The 17427-nt window shown below is 44.5% G+C and overlaps 1 protein-coding gene across 3 annotated transcripts in view; it reads right to left on the bottom strand.

Moving 5' to 3' along the window:
• Positions 1-5745, bottom strand: part of LOC126299171 (serine/threonine-protein kinase NIM1-like) — a 511818-nt gene extending 506073 nt beyond the window's left edge. Inside the window, exon 1 of one of the 3 annotated variants that reach the window (XM_049990932.1) lies at positions 5682-5745. The gene's annotated coding sequence lies outside the window, so the exon portion shown is untranslated. The remainder of the gene's footprint in view (positions 1-5681) is intronic. The other 2 variants (XM_049990936.1, XM_049990933.1) reach the window with 2 other exon arrangements.
• Between the last annotated feature and the right edge of the window lie 11682 nt (positions 5746-17427).

A 17427-nucleotide genomic window follows, 5' to 3' on the forward strand; every position in this document is an offset into this window, starting at 1 on the left:
AGAAGTAAGCTGTACGGATGATAATAGGAAACCCTTCGTGCTCAGTTGTCTTATGCTAGAACGATCGTACTTTGTATTGCAGTAATGGTAACATAAAGGGACTTAAATAACTAATACTTCGAACAGAGGGTGTCGGCGTCTCTTCGTATTTTGTAGCCGGCCGCGGTGGTCTCGCGGTTCTAGGCGCGCAGTCCGGAACCGTGCGACTGCTACGGTTGCAGGTTCGAATCCTGCCTCGGGCATGGATGTGTGTGATGTCCTTAGGTAAGTTAGGTTTAAGTAGTTCTAAGTTCTAGGGGACTAATGACCACAACAGTTGAGTCCCATAGTGCTCAGAGCGATTTTTCGTATTTTGTAGCTCACAGACACCTACATCAAGCAGCAGTCTTGCTGCATAAAGCGCTCAGAACTTTCTTGTTATTTGGGGTCATAGTCAGAAGGGTAAAAAACGGAGGAAATGGAAGGATTTGTTTGCAAAAGTATATCAAGTGTTATTTACCTGAACTGAGATTAGTTGTGGACTGAAACCAATGAAAATAGTATAGAAGGGTGCATGTACGGTAGATGTCATTATTGTGTTACCTTCGTTCAAGAGCAATGAGTGACAGACTGGGGGATGTGCAGTGTTAGACTCGGATTTACTGGAAGACTTCTAAGGAAGCTAGTTCACCCACTTAATGGTTCAAATGGCTCTGAGCACTATGGGATTTAATTTCTAAACTCATCAGTCCCCTACAACTTAGAACTACTTAAACCTAACTAACCTAAGGACACCACACACATCCATTCCCGAGACAGGATTCGAATCTGCGAGCGTAGTGGTCGTGCGATTCCAGACTGTAGCGCCTAGAACCGCTCGGCCACCTCGGCCGACCTCACCCACTTAGGAGGTTGCTTACGAAACCCCCTTTCAGTTAGTTCTTGAGTATTGTTCGTTGGTTTAGGATACTTAACAAACAGAATGAGCGGAAGAGATAGACAAGACTTTTTAAACAGCATGAAGTCGTCCCAGCTATGGTCAACGAAATCTAAAGGAAGATGCTGTGCTTCTCCTTACTCTCGTAATTTCGAGATTCTACTTTCGAACGTTATTTCCATCAAATTATATCTCGTGTTGTGACCAGAGGAGAAATATTACAGAAAATTTGGCGCATACAGGGCGAAAACAATAACATGTTTACAAAGGTGTAGGGGAAGTCAGACGAAGAATTTGATACAGGATACTTGTACTTTATCAAATACGGAAAAAAACCTCAATTCTGCCTACTAAGGTCGATTAAGCTACAGTTCACGCGTGCCGCCCAAAATTTTAAATATGCTCTCGCACTCTTAATGCCACCGGATTAGTCGGACTTAACCGTTTGAAGCTCATTTATTTTCCTCTTGTGCATTAAACTTACGTTCTTCTTGCAATTACAGATTATATAAATTTCAGGTACACAAACGTTAATTTTACAATTAGCAAGTGCAAGAACAACGCTCGTTTAACCTTCAGAACGATTTTAGCGAGAAAAAGAAGTGAGCTCCAAACGGTTTTGAGCGACTAAACCTGTGACATAAGAGGACTAGAGAGTACTCAAAATCTGGCGCAGTACACATGCGCTGCAGCTTAGGTTTCTTTTGTGGGCTGATTTGAGGTTTTTTTCCGGCTTGATAGACCACAAGTGTCCTGTATGAAATTGTTCGTCTCGACTTCCCCTACACTACTGTGGTACGTTGTATACAGGGTGTCCCGAAAAAATACCAACAAACCTTAGGGACAGATTCCATCACAGAAACAAGTAAAAAAGTCCAGTAAATAAGGGCTCTAAAATGCACACCTTAAGAACTATGAGCACTTGTTCATCTTCGCTAGTGTGAAACACGTCTTTTCTACTGAACAAGAGCCCAGAACTCTTAAGTTTTGCATTTTAGAGCCCATTTATACCGGCATTTCTTTCTTGTTTTGGTCTGTATTACCTCCTCCAAAATTGTGAAAAGCAAAGAGCTAGCAGTAGATGTTTCATAGCATCGAAAACAAATAAGTGCTCATATCTTTTAAGGTACGCGCTTTAGAGAAATTGTTTATTAGCCTCTTTTCGTTTTGTTGTAAGGAACCTGTCTGTAAAGTTTGTCGATGTTTTTTGGAACAACATGTATATATGTGAGCGGTGTCTGTTCTATCGGACATGTACGACAGAACAGACGTCACTCGCGATGACGCGGCTGGTACACAGATGCAAACATGAACTGCGGGAAGGGGAAGGAAATGGACAGGATGGGTGGAATATCGTTACGGCTAGCCGCACAGGGAATTGTTCCAATGCAACGGCGGAAGTTGAACATTTGTCCCGGACCGAGACTCGAACCCGAATTTACCGCTTCTCATGAACGGTCCCTAACCGACTCAGATTTCCAACTTACTGCACGCTGCGGTGCAGGGTCCCTCGTTCATTAAACTCACTACTCGCAAATAGTGATTCCCGTCAGAGTTCAGACGATATTTGTACATCTGCTCTGAAACAAACGTCGATGAGCTGTCGGTATTTTTTTAAAAAGATGCGGACAGCTCCAGGAGTTTTGTTCCAGGCGAATGCGCAAATATCTCCCGAACCCCTACCGGATTCAGGATTTGCGAGTGGTGAGTTTAATGGACGAGCGGCGCTGCATTGCAGCGTGCGATAAGTTGGAAATTTGTGACGGTTAGGGGCCGTTCATGAGTAGCGGTAAATCCGGATTCGATTCCCGGTCTGGCACAAATTTTCAACTTTCGCCATTGCACTACCACAGTGCCCTGTGCGACTAATCGTCACGATTTCCCACCCTCCTTTCCCCTCCCTGGAATTCATGTTTACACGTTGTAAACTGCTATAATTTACACCCGCTATAGAGGAGTACCGATAATCTTCCTTTCTGCTTATCATTCGCGAATGGAACAGGAAAGGGGGAAAGTGATTCTGATGTTTCATATACAATCAGCCACACATAGTACGATGGCTTGTGGGATACAGATTCATGTTACAAATGAATTCTAGATATGGTTTTTACAGCGTCAGCTGGCCGCGGTGGTCTCGCGGTTCTAGGCGCGCAGTCCGGAACCGTGTGACTGCTACGATCGCAGGTTCGAATCCTGCCTCGGGCATGGATGTGTGTGATGTCCTTAGGTTAGTTAGGTTTAAGTAGTTCTGAGTTCTAAAGGCCTGATGACCACAGCAGTTGAGTCCCATAGTGCTCAGAGCCATTTGAACCATTTTCTACAGCGTCATCTACTGAAAAACACCAAGAGCTTTTTTTTCCTTTTTTCTTCCCAGACATTTTCCAGTACTTATCTGTGTGGACCTCGCTTTATTTCTGCAAATTCCAAGGCTCAGAGAAAAATGCTTTCAGATGTGGGAACATCTTTGTGTACCAAATATAGGTAAAAGGGTATTGTATTTTAAAGGAGGTGGCTCCACAACATATATATTTATTTTGAAAACATGGGTAAACACGGTAACAAGAATCCCAAAATTCAACAATAGGATCACGAAGCATGCGCCACAGCAGGTTCAGTACTGTTTCAGAGCATACATTTATTTACAAGCGTGTTTAGGGACGTGGTGGGAACTTCAAATGTCTAGTTGGTCAGCGAAGATAGACTGAGTGTTATTTACGTATTACTGTAGAAATGGGTGAATTAAAGTTAGATACCTGGTAATATAATTGCAGTCATCATTACTGAAGTAGATACTGTCAACAACAAAAATAGACTTACCATAAACTGTTCGTCTGCTAGAATTAAAATGAACACATACGATAGAAATAACGAATATAATGTTAAACAAGAAATTTAAAAGGTACGTAATTGTCAGCATGTCTCTTTTTTGTTTTACAAAAATTCTGTTTAAGGCCTGATAAATCATAAATATTTCGTATGTAATGAAACGTTACAATGAACATGATATACAACATATGAAATTTGGGAATGTAAAACTCCACCTGTATTTAAAACATCAATGTTCATCTTCTGCGCTCTTCTTAGCTGCTATTGTTCATGATTACTTGGCTATGTGAAAACAGATCATCGTACCATATGATTAAATTAATATAGGATATTGTATCTATCCTCTGGTTTTTTCTGTTACATATGATTTTTGTTGTGAACTACTTTATCTCAATGTAAAAACAGTCTTACTTTGTAACGCCCTTCTGGTTATAGTTCCCATGCTTGCAGTGCTCTAGCAAACACACTTACTGCGAACATGTTGTGTCATGTTGTCAAAACAAAAATGTAGGAAATCGAAAAACTTGAAACACTTTTGAATCGAGTGACAAATTATGTCAAGAATTTGAATATTTAAAAAAAAATTCTTTGTTGCATTTCTGTTTGTTGGAAGACTAACGTCATCCACATAGTTTTGATTTAGATTTTTTCATTTAATTTAAACTAACTTGATCTGCATTATACCAAAACTTGTTAAATTCTCTTACTGATCGTAGCTGTATCCTTCGAGTAAGAAATTATCTCTAAACAGAAAGATTCTCGCTACATGACTGAGAACTTTTATTATCTAAGTATTTTTGTTTATGGAATATTCATTGAAATATACTTGATATTTTCTTATGTGCTAAAGGAATATTGCGGAAAATTTGCGCTGTACTTAACCAGCGTACCATAAATACTCCGTCCAAGACTGGTGATTCATTTCTATGGAATGTCTACATAACACGACAATATATGACAATATGACAACAAAGAAAAACAAATAATTCAATATAAATTACGGTTAATGCCGATACCTTACCTTACTCTTCAGTTTCACGTTGCAGAGCTGAAATTTACACAAATTTAGTAATGTCATAACGCTTGTTTTTTTATGCACATTATAGCATTACCATGTCTCCGAAGAAACAATATATAATGACCTGTATTATTCGTTCGCGTTTTAACAGTTAGATTACAGATGAGCTCAGCGGTTCAAATGTATGAAAAGTGAGATCTGTCGCAGATGTAAATTAACATTTCTCAGTGACCTGCGAATGTTGCATTTCACACCCTGTGGCTACATCAACAATCCCCTAGAGTATATCAGAAAACTTGAAGGCATATTTCACAAGCTAAATTTTATCATTTGCCTTTTATTTACAACAGGGAAAACAGTGGCGATTGAAATCTGTGAATAATTTTGAAATTTTTAAGCACATATTTCATTCCCATATAAACGAAATTACTTTCAACACGGGAGGCAAAGTTCGCGATCAGGCAGTTAGTATAAAAATGAAAAATATAGTGTATATATATCAAATTTTGAAGTGAGAAGTACTAAATTTAACAGAAATGACACTTTTACGCACGCTTCTGTCGTCTGTTGCGGCAAATACGAAACAACATTCACGTTGATAACCCCTCTTGGAATTTTCTCGTCAATTTTTTGTGGAATAGGACTCATATTTGAATCAGTAGTATTCGTTTTTAAAGACAACACAGAGAGAAGTCTGACTTTTAAATTTGAGTTTAGGCCGAACTGTCATGTTACCAAGAAATAAACAATCGAAACTACGTCAGACCACAAGAGGGTAGAAGAAAACAGAGCATGAATCTCTACATGTTGGTCTCTGTACAGTAAAATTAAACAGTATGTAACAGACTTTAGCACAGCAATGACAGCGTGCAGAAAGCAGGCGTTTGCTTGGCGCGTGGCGCGAGCCGCAGCGCGTCCTACCTGCGGGCAGAGGCGGCGATGTGCGAGCAGGGAGGCGGCGGCTGCGCGACTGCGAGCCGGCGCTGGCGTCGCTCTACTTGTAGGTGCCGGCGCCGGCGGTGGTGGGGGTAGCGGCGTCGGAGGGGCGCACACGCCTGCGCCCTGGCTCTGCTCCCGCCTTATTGCTCCCCTCCCCTCCCTCCCCACCTAGCTTCCGCCGTCGCTTTACAAACTTCGTATTAAATTACCTTTACCTGCATCTACTCCCAAATTCTGCGAATCACTACGAAGAGCGCACTTTTTATGGCGCCATCTATCAAAATTCCCTCGCTTTCCTTCTGTGAGCTATTATTAATCTGATTTGTTCATCGCGATATCTGTGGTATCGATTTGTTAGGGGCTACGAAATACTCTTAGCTTCCTCCCTAAAGAAACTTATTGTTGAATTTCTGGGCAGATATCGACGTCTTTCTTCGAATTTCTGCCAGTGAAGATTTTCAGCATTTCTCTTACACTCTCCCACCAGATAAACAATATAGCGATCTTTCGCGCAACCACCCTTTATATAGGTAGAAAAATGGTTCAAATGGCTCTGAGCACTATGGGACTCAACTGCTGTGGTCATCAGTCCCCTAGAACTTAGAACTACTTAAACCTAACTAACCTAAGGACATCACACACATCCATGCCCGAGGCAGGATTCGAACCTGCGACCGTAGCAGTCGCACGGTTCCGGACTGCGCGCCTAGAACCGCGAGACCACCGCGGCCGGCTATATAGGTAGAATTTTGGAGCATGTATAATGACTTATCTGGAGACTAGAAATCTACTCTGTAGGAATCAGCATGGGCTTCGAAAATGACGGTCGTATGAAACCCAGCTCGCGCTATTTGTCCACGAGACTCAGAGGGCCATAGACACGGGTTCACAGGTAGATGCCGTGTTTCTTGACTTCCGCAAGGCGTTCGATACAGTTCCCCACAGTCCTTTAATGAACAAAGTAAGAGCATATGGACTATCAGACCAATCGTGTGATTGGATTGAAGAGTTCCTAGATAACAGAACGCAGCATGTCATTCTCAAGGGAGAGAAGTCTTCCGAAGTAAGAGTGATTTCAGGTGTTGCGCAGGGGAGTGTCGTAGGACCGCTGCTATTCACAATATACATAAATGACGTTGTGGATGACATCGGAAGTTCACTGAGGCTTTTTGCGGATGATGCTGTGGTATATCGAGAGGTTGTAAAAATATAAAATTTTACTGAAATGCGGGAGGATCTGCAGCGAATTGACGCATGGTGCAGGGAATGGCAATTGAATCTCAATGTAGACAAGTGTAATGTGTTGCGAATACATAGAAAGAAAAATCCCTTACCATTTAGCTACAAAATAGCAGGTCAGCAACTGGGAGCAGTTAATTCCATAAATTATCTGGGAGTACGCATTAGGAGTGATTTAAAATGGAATGATCATATAAAGTTGATCGTCGGTAAAGCAGATGCCAGACTGAGATTCATTGGAAGAATCCTAAGGAAATGCAATCCGAAAATAAAGGAAGTAGGTTACAGTACGCTTGTTCGCCCGCTGCTTGAATACTGCTTAGAAGTGTGGGATCCGTACCAGATTGGGTTGATAGAAGAGATAGAGAAGATCCAACGGAGAGCAGCGCGCTTCGTTACAGGATCATTTAGTAATTGCGAAAGCGTTACGGAGATGATAGATAAACTCCAGTGGAAGACTCTGCAGGAGAGACGCTCAGTAGTTCGGTACGGGCTTTTGTTGAATTTTCGGGAACATACCTTCACCGAAGAGTCAAGCAATTTATTGCTCCCTCCTACGTATATATCGCGAAGAGACCATGAGGATAAAATCAGAGAGATTAGAGCCCACACAGAGGCATACCGACAATTATTCTTTCAACGAACAATACGAGACTGGAATAGAAGGGAGAACTGATAGATGTATTCAAGGTACCCTCCGCCACACACTGTCAGGTGGCTTGCGGAGTATGGATGTAGATGTAGATGTAGATTTATCCCTCCGATCTGATGTCGATTCCATATACTTGAACAATATTGCTGCAACCACATGTGTAATCCGACAGCCTCCGTATGATGTACAGTGAAGAGCAGTTTCTGCACCTCGGCCATTTCGCTGTTAGTACACGGAAACCATGACTCAGTATGAGTACAAATTTGCTAATATGTGAACACGCTCTGATAGCCGACAGCAGTGTGTGTTAAAGCGCCCGTTTCCATCAAGGGGTGGTGTGCCCGTCCCCGTTCGAGTACGGCCGACGCATTAACGACGGCGGCCTGTGTGCCATCCAGCCTGGACGTAGCTTTTAGGCGGTTTCCCCAATCCCACTAGCAAAATAGTGGGCTGTTTACCACGTCACGCATCAGACTCACGTTACGCAAACATTTAAAATATGTCTCAGACTTGCGCATATAAATTACTGTCGACGCAGAAAGATGGGTTACCTCCATTCCGTCCTGGTGGCCTGATGAGCTTCGATGTTTCGTGCCCTTAAACCTTTAAGCAGCAGCATCTAATTTTTGTGTCATGATCATCGGGTTTCACCGGTTCGATTCTCAGTGAGGTTAGGGATTTTCCCTGCCTCGAGATGACTAGATGTTGTTGTGTCGTCTTCATCATCATCATAATTCATCCCCATTACGATCAGAGGAAGGCAATGGCAAAACAACTCAAATGGTTCAAATGGCTCTGAGCACTATGGGACTTAAGCTCTAAGGACACCAGTCCCCTAGAACTTTGAACTACTTAAACCTAACTAACCTAAGGACAACACACACATCCATGCCCGAGGCAGGATTCGAACCTGCGACCGTAGCGGTCTCGCGGTTCCAGACTGTAGGGCCTAGAACCGCTCGGCCATCCCGGCCGGCTAAAACACCTCCTCTAGGACCTTGCCTAGTCGGCGATGCGGGTCTCCCGCAACGACCCCTCGGAGTATGGGACCTCATCATCAACATTATGGGAGATGCATGTTGTAAGAAGTAATACACTGAGGTGACAGTAGTTATGGAATAGCCATGTTCACATACACAGATGGCGGTAGTGTTGCGTACACCAGGTATAAAAGGGCAATGTATTGGCAGATGTGTCATATTTAGTCAGTTGATTCACGTGAAAAGGTTTTCAGCGTAATTATAGCCACACGACGGGAATTAACAGACTCTGAATGTGGAATGGTAGCTGAAGATAAACACATAGGACTTTACATTTCGGAAATCGTTAAGGAATTCAATATCCCGAGATCCACAACGTCAAGAGTATAGCGAGAATACCAAATTTCGGGCATTATCTCCGAATAGAGAACGCAGTGGCTGGCCGACTTCTCTTAACGACAGATAGTAGCAGCTTTTGTGTAGAGTCGCTGATGCTGACAGACAAGCAATAATGCCTGTAGTAACCATAGATATCTATGTGGGACGAACGGTGAACGTATACTTTGGAGTTAATGGGCTATGGCAGCAGATGACCAACGTGAGTGCCTTTGTTAGTTGTACGACCTTCAGCGCTTCTCCTGGGCTCGTGACAATATCGGCTAGACCTCAGACGACTGGAAAACATCGGTTGGTCGGATGAGTCTCGATTTCATAGTACAAGATGGTGATGGTGGAGTTCGAGTGTGGCGTAGACCTCACGAATCCATGGACCCAAGTTGTCAACAAGGCACTGAGCAAGCTGGTGGTGGCTGTATAATCGTGTAAGCTGTCTTTATATGGAATGGACTGGATACTCTTGTCCAGTTGAACCGATAACAGACTAGAAATGGTTGTGTTCGGATACTTGGAGACCATTAGCGGCCCCTCATGGACTTCATATTCCCAAACAAAGATGAAATTTTTATCATTGGCAATGCGCCATGTCATCGGTTCAAAATTGTTCGCCATTTGTTTGAAGAACACTCTGGACAATTGGCGAATGAAATGACCATCCAGATAGCCCGACATAAATCCCATGAAACATTCATGGGACATAATAGAAAGGTTCGTGCACAAAATCATGCACTGGCAACAGTTCCGCAATAATGGCCGTCTCTATTGAAGCAGCATTGCTCAATATTTCTCCAGAGGACTTCCAAAGGCTTCTTGAGCCCATGCCCCTTAGTGGTGCTGCACTAAGCGAGGCAAAAGGAGGTCCGCCACGATAATAGGAGGCATCTCATAACTTTTGTCACCTCAGTGTACCTTTCTTGTTCTGTGACGTGGGCTCCAGAAACTTTCTGAGCAGGGTTCTCCGTGAGGAACACCGCCTCCTAGCCGGCCGGTTCTAGGCGCTTCAGTCTGGAAACGCGTGACTGCTACGGTCGTAGATTCGAATCCTGCCTCGGGCATGGATGTGTGTGATGTCCTTAGGTTGGTTAGGTTCTAGGAGACTGATGACCACAGATGTTAAGTCCCATAGTGCTCAGAGCCATTTGACACCACTTCGGCGACTTGCGTGTCGATGGGGATGATATGATGATAGAGACAACACAGCACCCAATCCCTGAGCGGAGAAAATCTCCGATCCAGCCGGAAATCGATGCCGGGCCCCTTTGCACAGCATTCGGCGGCGCTGAACACTCAGCTAACGAGGCGGACAAGCCTACAATTATCTTCTGATAGGTCATATCCAACTGAAACCACACACTGATGATAAGGTGTAGTAGAACCACAAAATTACGAGCATCTTTATTGCTACGTTGGACCTGCTGTTCCAAATATTCCCAAACATTTTCATTGGAATAGCCTGCCACTATGACCGAGCGGTTCTAGGCACTTCAGTCCGGAACCGCGCTGCTGCTACAATCGCAGGTTCGAATCCTGCCTCGTGCATGAGAGTGTGTGATGTCCTTAGGTTAGTTAGGTTTAGGTAGTTCCTAGTCTAGGGGACAGATGACCTAAGATATTAAGTCCCATAGTGCTTAGAGCCATTTGAACCATTTTTTTAGTGGAATGGGGTGGTCCAGTGTTAGTCAACCACGAACGTGCTCGTACAGCACTGTGAAGACTGCTGTTATCGTCTTGGAAGACGATATGTCCACAACATTTTCATCACGAAGGCGTAGTAAGAAAGGGGATTACTTGGTCATAGATAATGCTCAAATAAGCATCCTGTTCATGTTCACAGTAATCTGAACAAGAGAATCCAAATTATGGTACCAAAAATATCACAAAAATCTCGAAAAGCCACCAGCAGTCTGAATTATACGTTCTTGATATTGCGGATTTAAAGCCTCATGACTCTTCGGGCCACACGACTTAACTCCACCCCAGCTGCAGTCCCGTTTCCGTGTTGCCTGGCCCAATGAAGAAGTACGGCATTATGCAAGGCTTTGAAATGGTTCATATGGCTCTAAGCACTACGGGACTTAACATTTGAGGTCATCAGTCCCCTAGACTTAGAACTACTTAAACCTAACTAACCTAAGGACATCACACACTCCCATACCCGAGGCAGGATTCGAACCTGCGACCGTAGCAGTCGCTCGGTTCCGGACTGTAGCGCCTAGAACCGCTTGGTCACAGCGGCCGGCTGCACGGCCTTGAGCAGCGGCATGTTTGAGAGATACCCGACTCCAAATATTCATAACATGCAATTCTCTTCTCTATTTTCTCTGAAAAACTGACTGAGATGGACTTCCTCTCACCGACAGCAGCCGTAATTCCTGTCGGATTTGAAACAGATTGTCATTGACAATGTACATCACTGGTCTTCGGTTTGTGTCAGTTAGAAACATTTTACAACCTCTGTTCTTATGCCCTGTTACATGATTGCAAGCTGTATACTGTTCCTTGCAAACCGTTAGGCAGTCCGCGTTGATACAACAGCATTTCGCACAACTTCATTCATGGTGTGGTTATATGCACTTCCAATCCCAGTTCCCCCTTTTTGATATTGTGTCCAGCATCTACGTCGATCACTCTCACTGCGATGGTTGCATGCAGTCGTCTGGCATATACACACAACATCGCTGGAATGATTTATGTCAGTGGTGTAGAGTCACATGACTGCCTGGTACCAGTTCTGCAGTATATACAGCACTCCATTGCTACCACTGCGTTCTTTTAAGGAGCTGATTAATCTGTTGTCTGGTGAGCTTATAAAGGGTGACTCAGCTGCCCCTACTGTCGTCATTTTATGCAAACCGCAATGTTATAGCTTTCCTTCAAAACCATGCGCGAGATTTTCATGGTTGCTCTCTCTCTCTCTCTCTCTCTCTCTCTCTCTCTCTCTCTCTCTCTCTACTCGCAAACTATTAGTCCTACAGAAAAAATGAACAGATTTTGTAGGAAATTTGATGTCGTTAAATTTCGTACTGGGATACATTTTCGCTAGAGGCGTAGTTTTCGAGCTATTCAAGAAAAACACACAAAATTGACCTACAAACGCAGCCGCACTCCCACCCTAAGTCCCCACCGGTCAGGAGTTCTGGTATGTTGTTCATAGCGCTCCCTCTAACCACAGTACAAAAATTTACGACAGCACGACTTATTTCTCATGTTCGACCTTGTTTGGTCTTCATTGACTGACCTTATTACACCACCAGCTTATTCGAGCACTTACAGATTGTAAAACTGATGCTTGTGTAAATTTTACCTGACAATTTTATGAATTTTAACAACTTAAAACAAAAAAATACGTCGTTGTATCCGTCAGGCCTTCTGGCTACGAAACTACTGTCCTTGTACGTGTTAAGTTTGGATCGATTTGTCAACATTATTAGCTTTAGCAAAACGTTTGAAAATGTCGTTTTTCTTCCATTACCCTCGCTGACAAGGTAATATTAATAACGTTAACGAAATAGCCGAATATGCTGACGGCATAGCAGCCCAGTCAATAGAAACCAAAAAAGGTCGAATATCGGGAATAGTTCGTGCAGTCGGAAATTTTTGTACAGTGGTAGGAAGGAGTGCCAAGGTCAACATACTAGAAATCCTGGCTGGTGAGAGAACTCGGAAACCTTTGTCTCCAGCGGAAATGTATCCCAGTACAAAATTTAGCTACATTAAAATTCCTAAAAAAACGTCATGTTCATTTTTTTCTATAGGACTAACAGTTTGTGCGTGTTTTCTGAATGCCAGATATAGAATTGCGGTTGCATAAAACATCATCGGTAGGGGCAGCTAAATCACCCCGTGTATCCATCATCTACATCTCCATACCTGTGCCAATACACTGAAAGAAAAATTGCAGTGTATGGTGGAGAGTACTTTGTACCGTTATAGGTCCCACCGCCCCTTTCCCCTTCCACTTGAGCGTCGTATACGTGGATGTCTCCGTAAACCTCTCTCCCGTTCTTTACAGTATGTCTCTATATTATTTCTTTAAACTTGACCAACTGCTGTGATGGTGATCGGCTACTTTATTCTGAAATATAGGCTATGTCGGTTACATGTTGCAAGTTAAGTCAGGCCGAGACTCGAACCCTGATACCTCTCTTTCGTAAACAATACGCTGTCAGTCGCGCTTCCCAAGCACATCCAATGTCGACCAACAGTCTACAATCTGCGATGTATAATTTCATTCTACTGTACATTACTGTTTCTGCTCTTTGCATTTACGGCTCGAGCGTGTGAAGAATGATTCTTAACACTCATCTATGCTAGCTGTTTTCAGTTTAATTTTGCCTTCACGGTCTCCACAGAATCGGTACTTAGATGTACTTTTGTATTCCTTTGAGTTGCTTCTTTATGTGACCCGCTGACATTTCTAAAACTCAGTCAGTATCCTATAATAGGTCATACAGGGGTGTTGTACGTAGTCTCATTTACAGTTGTATTAAACGTTGAAAGATATGTTTCAGTGAAAACTGATATTTGATACTTTTTCTTCTTCATTTTGATTCATTGTATCACACCTAGGCATTTAATCAATTTGACTAAGTCCAGAGACATTTAATAATAATCCTTTACTCACTTTCCTCCTACTCACACGCATTACCTGCCAAGGCATTAATCCACGTTTTAAGTAAGCCAATACCCATTACTATTACAAGTTGTTTAGGTCGTTCCCAGTTTCACTACCGTGACTCGGTGGGTAAACTTCCCTCTGCACATCACTATGGCCAACAAAGAATGTAAGTTTACTGTTCACACAGGGCACATTAAGCCGTACATCCAACCGTAGACGGATACGTGACTATCTTCATACTTCAGAAGACGACCATTACAACTACCCTTGACAAAAAAGAGTAAATTATAAGAGAGAGAACAAGAGCTTAGCTACAACAAGGATATTGAAGTGGATACATGCTGGATTAGTAGCACAGAGGTTAGGACACTTGCATCAGGGCCGGCCGGAGTGGCCGAGCGGTTCTAGGCGCTACAGTCTGGAACCGCGCGACCGCTACGGTCGCAGGTTCGAGTCCTGCCTAAGGCATGGATGTGTGAGATGTCCTTAGGTTAGTTAGGTTTAAGTAGTTCTAAGTTCTAGGGGACTGATGACCTCAGAAGTTAAGTCCCTTAGTGCTCAGAGCCATTTGAACCATTTTTGAACTTGCATCAGACAGAATAGCGTAGAGAGCTGCGTGAAATCAGTATTCAGATTTAAGTTCACAACAATAACTTTGCTGGAACTAAACTTTAGGTAGACGAATGCTACGCGTTTTTACAATTAGCTCCTTTACTTCTACATCTACATCTACATTTACATCTGCATCTACATACATACGGTACTCCACAAGTCGCAGCATGGTGCGTGGCGGAGGGAACCAAAACTAGTCATTTCCACTCGCAAATAGAGCGAGAGAAAAACGATTGACACTACATGCCTCTGTACGACCCCTCATCTCTCTTATCTTGTTGTCTTCATAGTCCTTACGCGAAATGTACGTTGACGGCAACAGAATCACTCCGCATTCAGCTTCAAATGCCAGTTCTCTAAACATTCTCGATAGTGCTTCGCCCAAAAAGAATGTCGTCTTCCCTCCAGGGATTCCGACTGGAGTTCACGAAGCATATCCGTAATGAGATTTTCACTCTGGAACGGAGTGTGCGCTGATATGAAACTTCCTGGCAGATTAAAACTGTGTGCCGGACCGAGACTCTAACTCGGGACCTTTGCCTTTCGCGCGCAAGTGCTCTACTACTGGCAGAAAGTACAGCTGTGAGGACGGGGCGTGAGTCGTGCTTGGGTAGCTCAGTTGGTTGCCGGCACGGTAGCTCAGCGTGTTCGGTCAGAGGGTTAGCTGCCCTCTGTAATAAAAAAACTGAGTGAATGGATCAGTAGCGAACTTCAATGGGCGTCAGGTGACGTCCGCCACGAACAAAAAATGAGATTACAAAAAATGAGATTACAAAAAAAAAAAAAAAAAAAAAAAAAAAAAAAAAAAGTTGGTAGAGCGCTTGCCCGCGAAAGACAAAGGTCCCGAGTTCGAGTCTCGGTCTGGCACACAGTTTTAATCTGCCAGGAAGTTTCATATGCGTAATGCTCGCATACTGATTGCACCTACCGGTAACAAATCTAGTATCACGCCTCCAAATTGCTTCGACATCTGCCTTTTAGTTCGACCGGGTGGAGGATTCCAATCACTAGAGCAGTACTCATGAATGTGTGGTACTAGTGTTCTAAATGCCGTGTCCTTTATAGATGAGCTACACTTCCCTAAAATTTCCACAATAAACCGAAGTCGACCACATGTCTTCTCTACTACTGTCCTTACGTATTCTTTTCATTTCATATCCCTTTGCAACGTCACGCCCAGATATTTAATCAACGTGACTGGGTCAAGCGCCACACTGGTAATGCTGTTTTCGCACATGAAGGGGCTGTTTTTCCTACTCATCGGCATTCACTTACATCTTTCTACATTTAGAGCAAGCTGCCATTCAGTACATCAACTATAAATTTTGTCTAAGTCATCTTGCGTTCTCCTACCGTCGTTGAGCGGTGACACCCTCCCGTACATCGCAATGTCGTCAGCAAACAGCCCTAGACGCTCACCATTTCCGTCAGATCAGTTGCGAAGACAGAGAATAGGAGCGGTTCTATCACTCTTCCCTGTTGCACTCCTCACCATGCCCTTGTCTCTGATGAACACTGGCTGATGACAATGTAGTGCGTTCTATTACTTATGAAGTCGTTGAGCCACTCACATAACTGGGAACATATTCCGTACGCTCGGACATTCCTTAACAGTCTACACTGGGGCACAATGTAAAATGTATTCCGGAAATACAGGTATCTGGAATCTGCCTGTTTGAACACCTCCATGCATTACTAGGCACTGACCTATTGGAAGTGATATGTGCCTTCCTCCGATCTTTGAACTTACATATACACTCCTGGAAATTGAAATAAGAACACCTTGAATTCATTGTCCCAGGAAGGGGAAACTTTATTGACACATTCCTGGGGTCAGATAAATTACATGATCACACTGACAGAACCACAGGCACATAGACACAGGCAACAGAGCATGCACAATGTCGGCACTAGTACAGTGTATATCCACCTTTCGCAGCAATGCAGGCTGCTATTCTCCCATGGAAACGACCGTAGAGATGCTGGATGTAGTCCTGTGGAACGGCTTGCCATGCCATTCCCACCTGGCGCCTCAGGTGCACCAGCGTTCGTGCTGGACGTGCAGACCGCGTGAGACGACACTTCATCCAGTCCCAAACATGCTCAATGGGGGACAGATCCGGAGATCTTGCTGGCCAGGGTAGTTGACTTACACCTTCTAGAGCACGTTGGGTGGCACGGGATACATGCGGACGTGCATTGTCCTGTTGGAACAGCAAGTTCCTTTGCCGGTCTAGGAATGGTAGAACGATGGGTTCGATGACGGTTTGGATGTACCGTGCACTATTCAGTGTCCCCTCGAGAATCACTAGAGGTGTACGGCCAGTGTAGGAGATCGCTCCCCACACCATGATGCCGGGGGTTGGCCCTGTGTGCCTCGGTCGTATGCGGTCCTGATTGTGGCGCTCACCTGCACGACGCCAAACACGCATACGACCATCATTGGCACCAAGGCAGAAGCGACTCTCATCGCTGAAGACGACACGTCTCCATTCGTCCCTCCATTCACGCCTGTCGCGACACCACTGGAGGCGGGCTGCACGATGTTGGGGCGTGAGCGGAAGACGGCCTAACGGTGTGCGGGACCGTAGCCCAGCTTCATGGAGACGGTTGCGAATGGTCCTCGCCGATACCCCAGAAGCAACAGTGTCCCTAATTTGCTGGGAAGTGGCGGTGCGGTCCCCTACGGCACTGCGTAGGATCCTACGGTCTTGGCGTGCATCCGTGCGTCGCTGCGGTCCGGTCCCAGGTCGACGGGCACGTGCACCTTCCGCCGACCACTGGCGACAACATCGGTGTACTGTGGAGACCTTACGCCCCACGTGTTGAGCAATTCAGCGGTACGTCCACCCGGCCTCCCGCATGCCCACTATACGCCCTCGCTCAAAGTCCGTCAACTGCACATACGGTTCACGTCCACGCTGTCGCGGCATGCTACCAGTGTTAAAGACTGCGATGGAGCTCCGTATGCTACGGCAAACTGGCTGACACTGACGGCGGCGGTGCTCAAATGCTGCGCAGCTAGCGCCATTCGACGGCCAACACCGCGGTACCTGGTGTGTCCGCTGTGCCGTGCGTGTGATCATTGCTTGTACAGCCATCTGGCAGTGTTCGGAGCAAGTATGGTGGGTCTGACACAACGGTGTCAATGTGTTCTTTTTTCCATTTCCAGGAGTGTATGTTAACTGAGGTAACTACCGCCTGACGTGGTCCCTGAGACACTGTCCAACT

The sequence above is a fragment of the Schistocerca gregaria genome, chromosome X (genome assembly GCF_023897955.1).
Source record: "Schistocerca gregaria isolate iqSchGreg1 chromosome X, iqSchGreg1.2, whole genome shotgun sequence".
NCBI classification, from domain to species: Eukaryota; Metazoa; Arthropoda; class Insecta; order Orthoptera; family Acrididae; genus Schistocerca; species Schistocerca gregaria.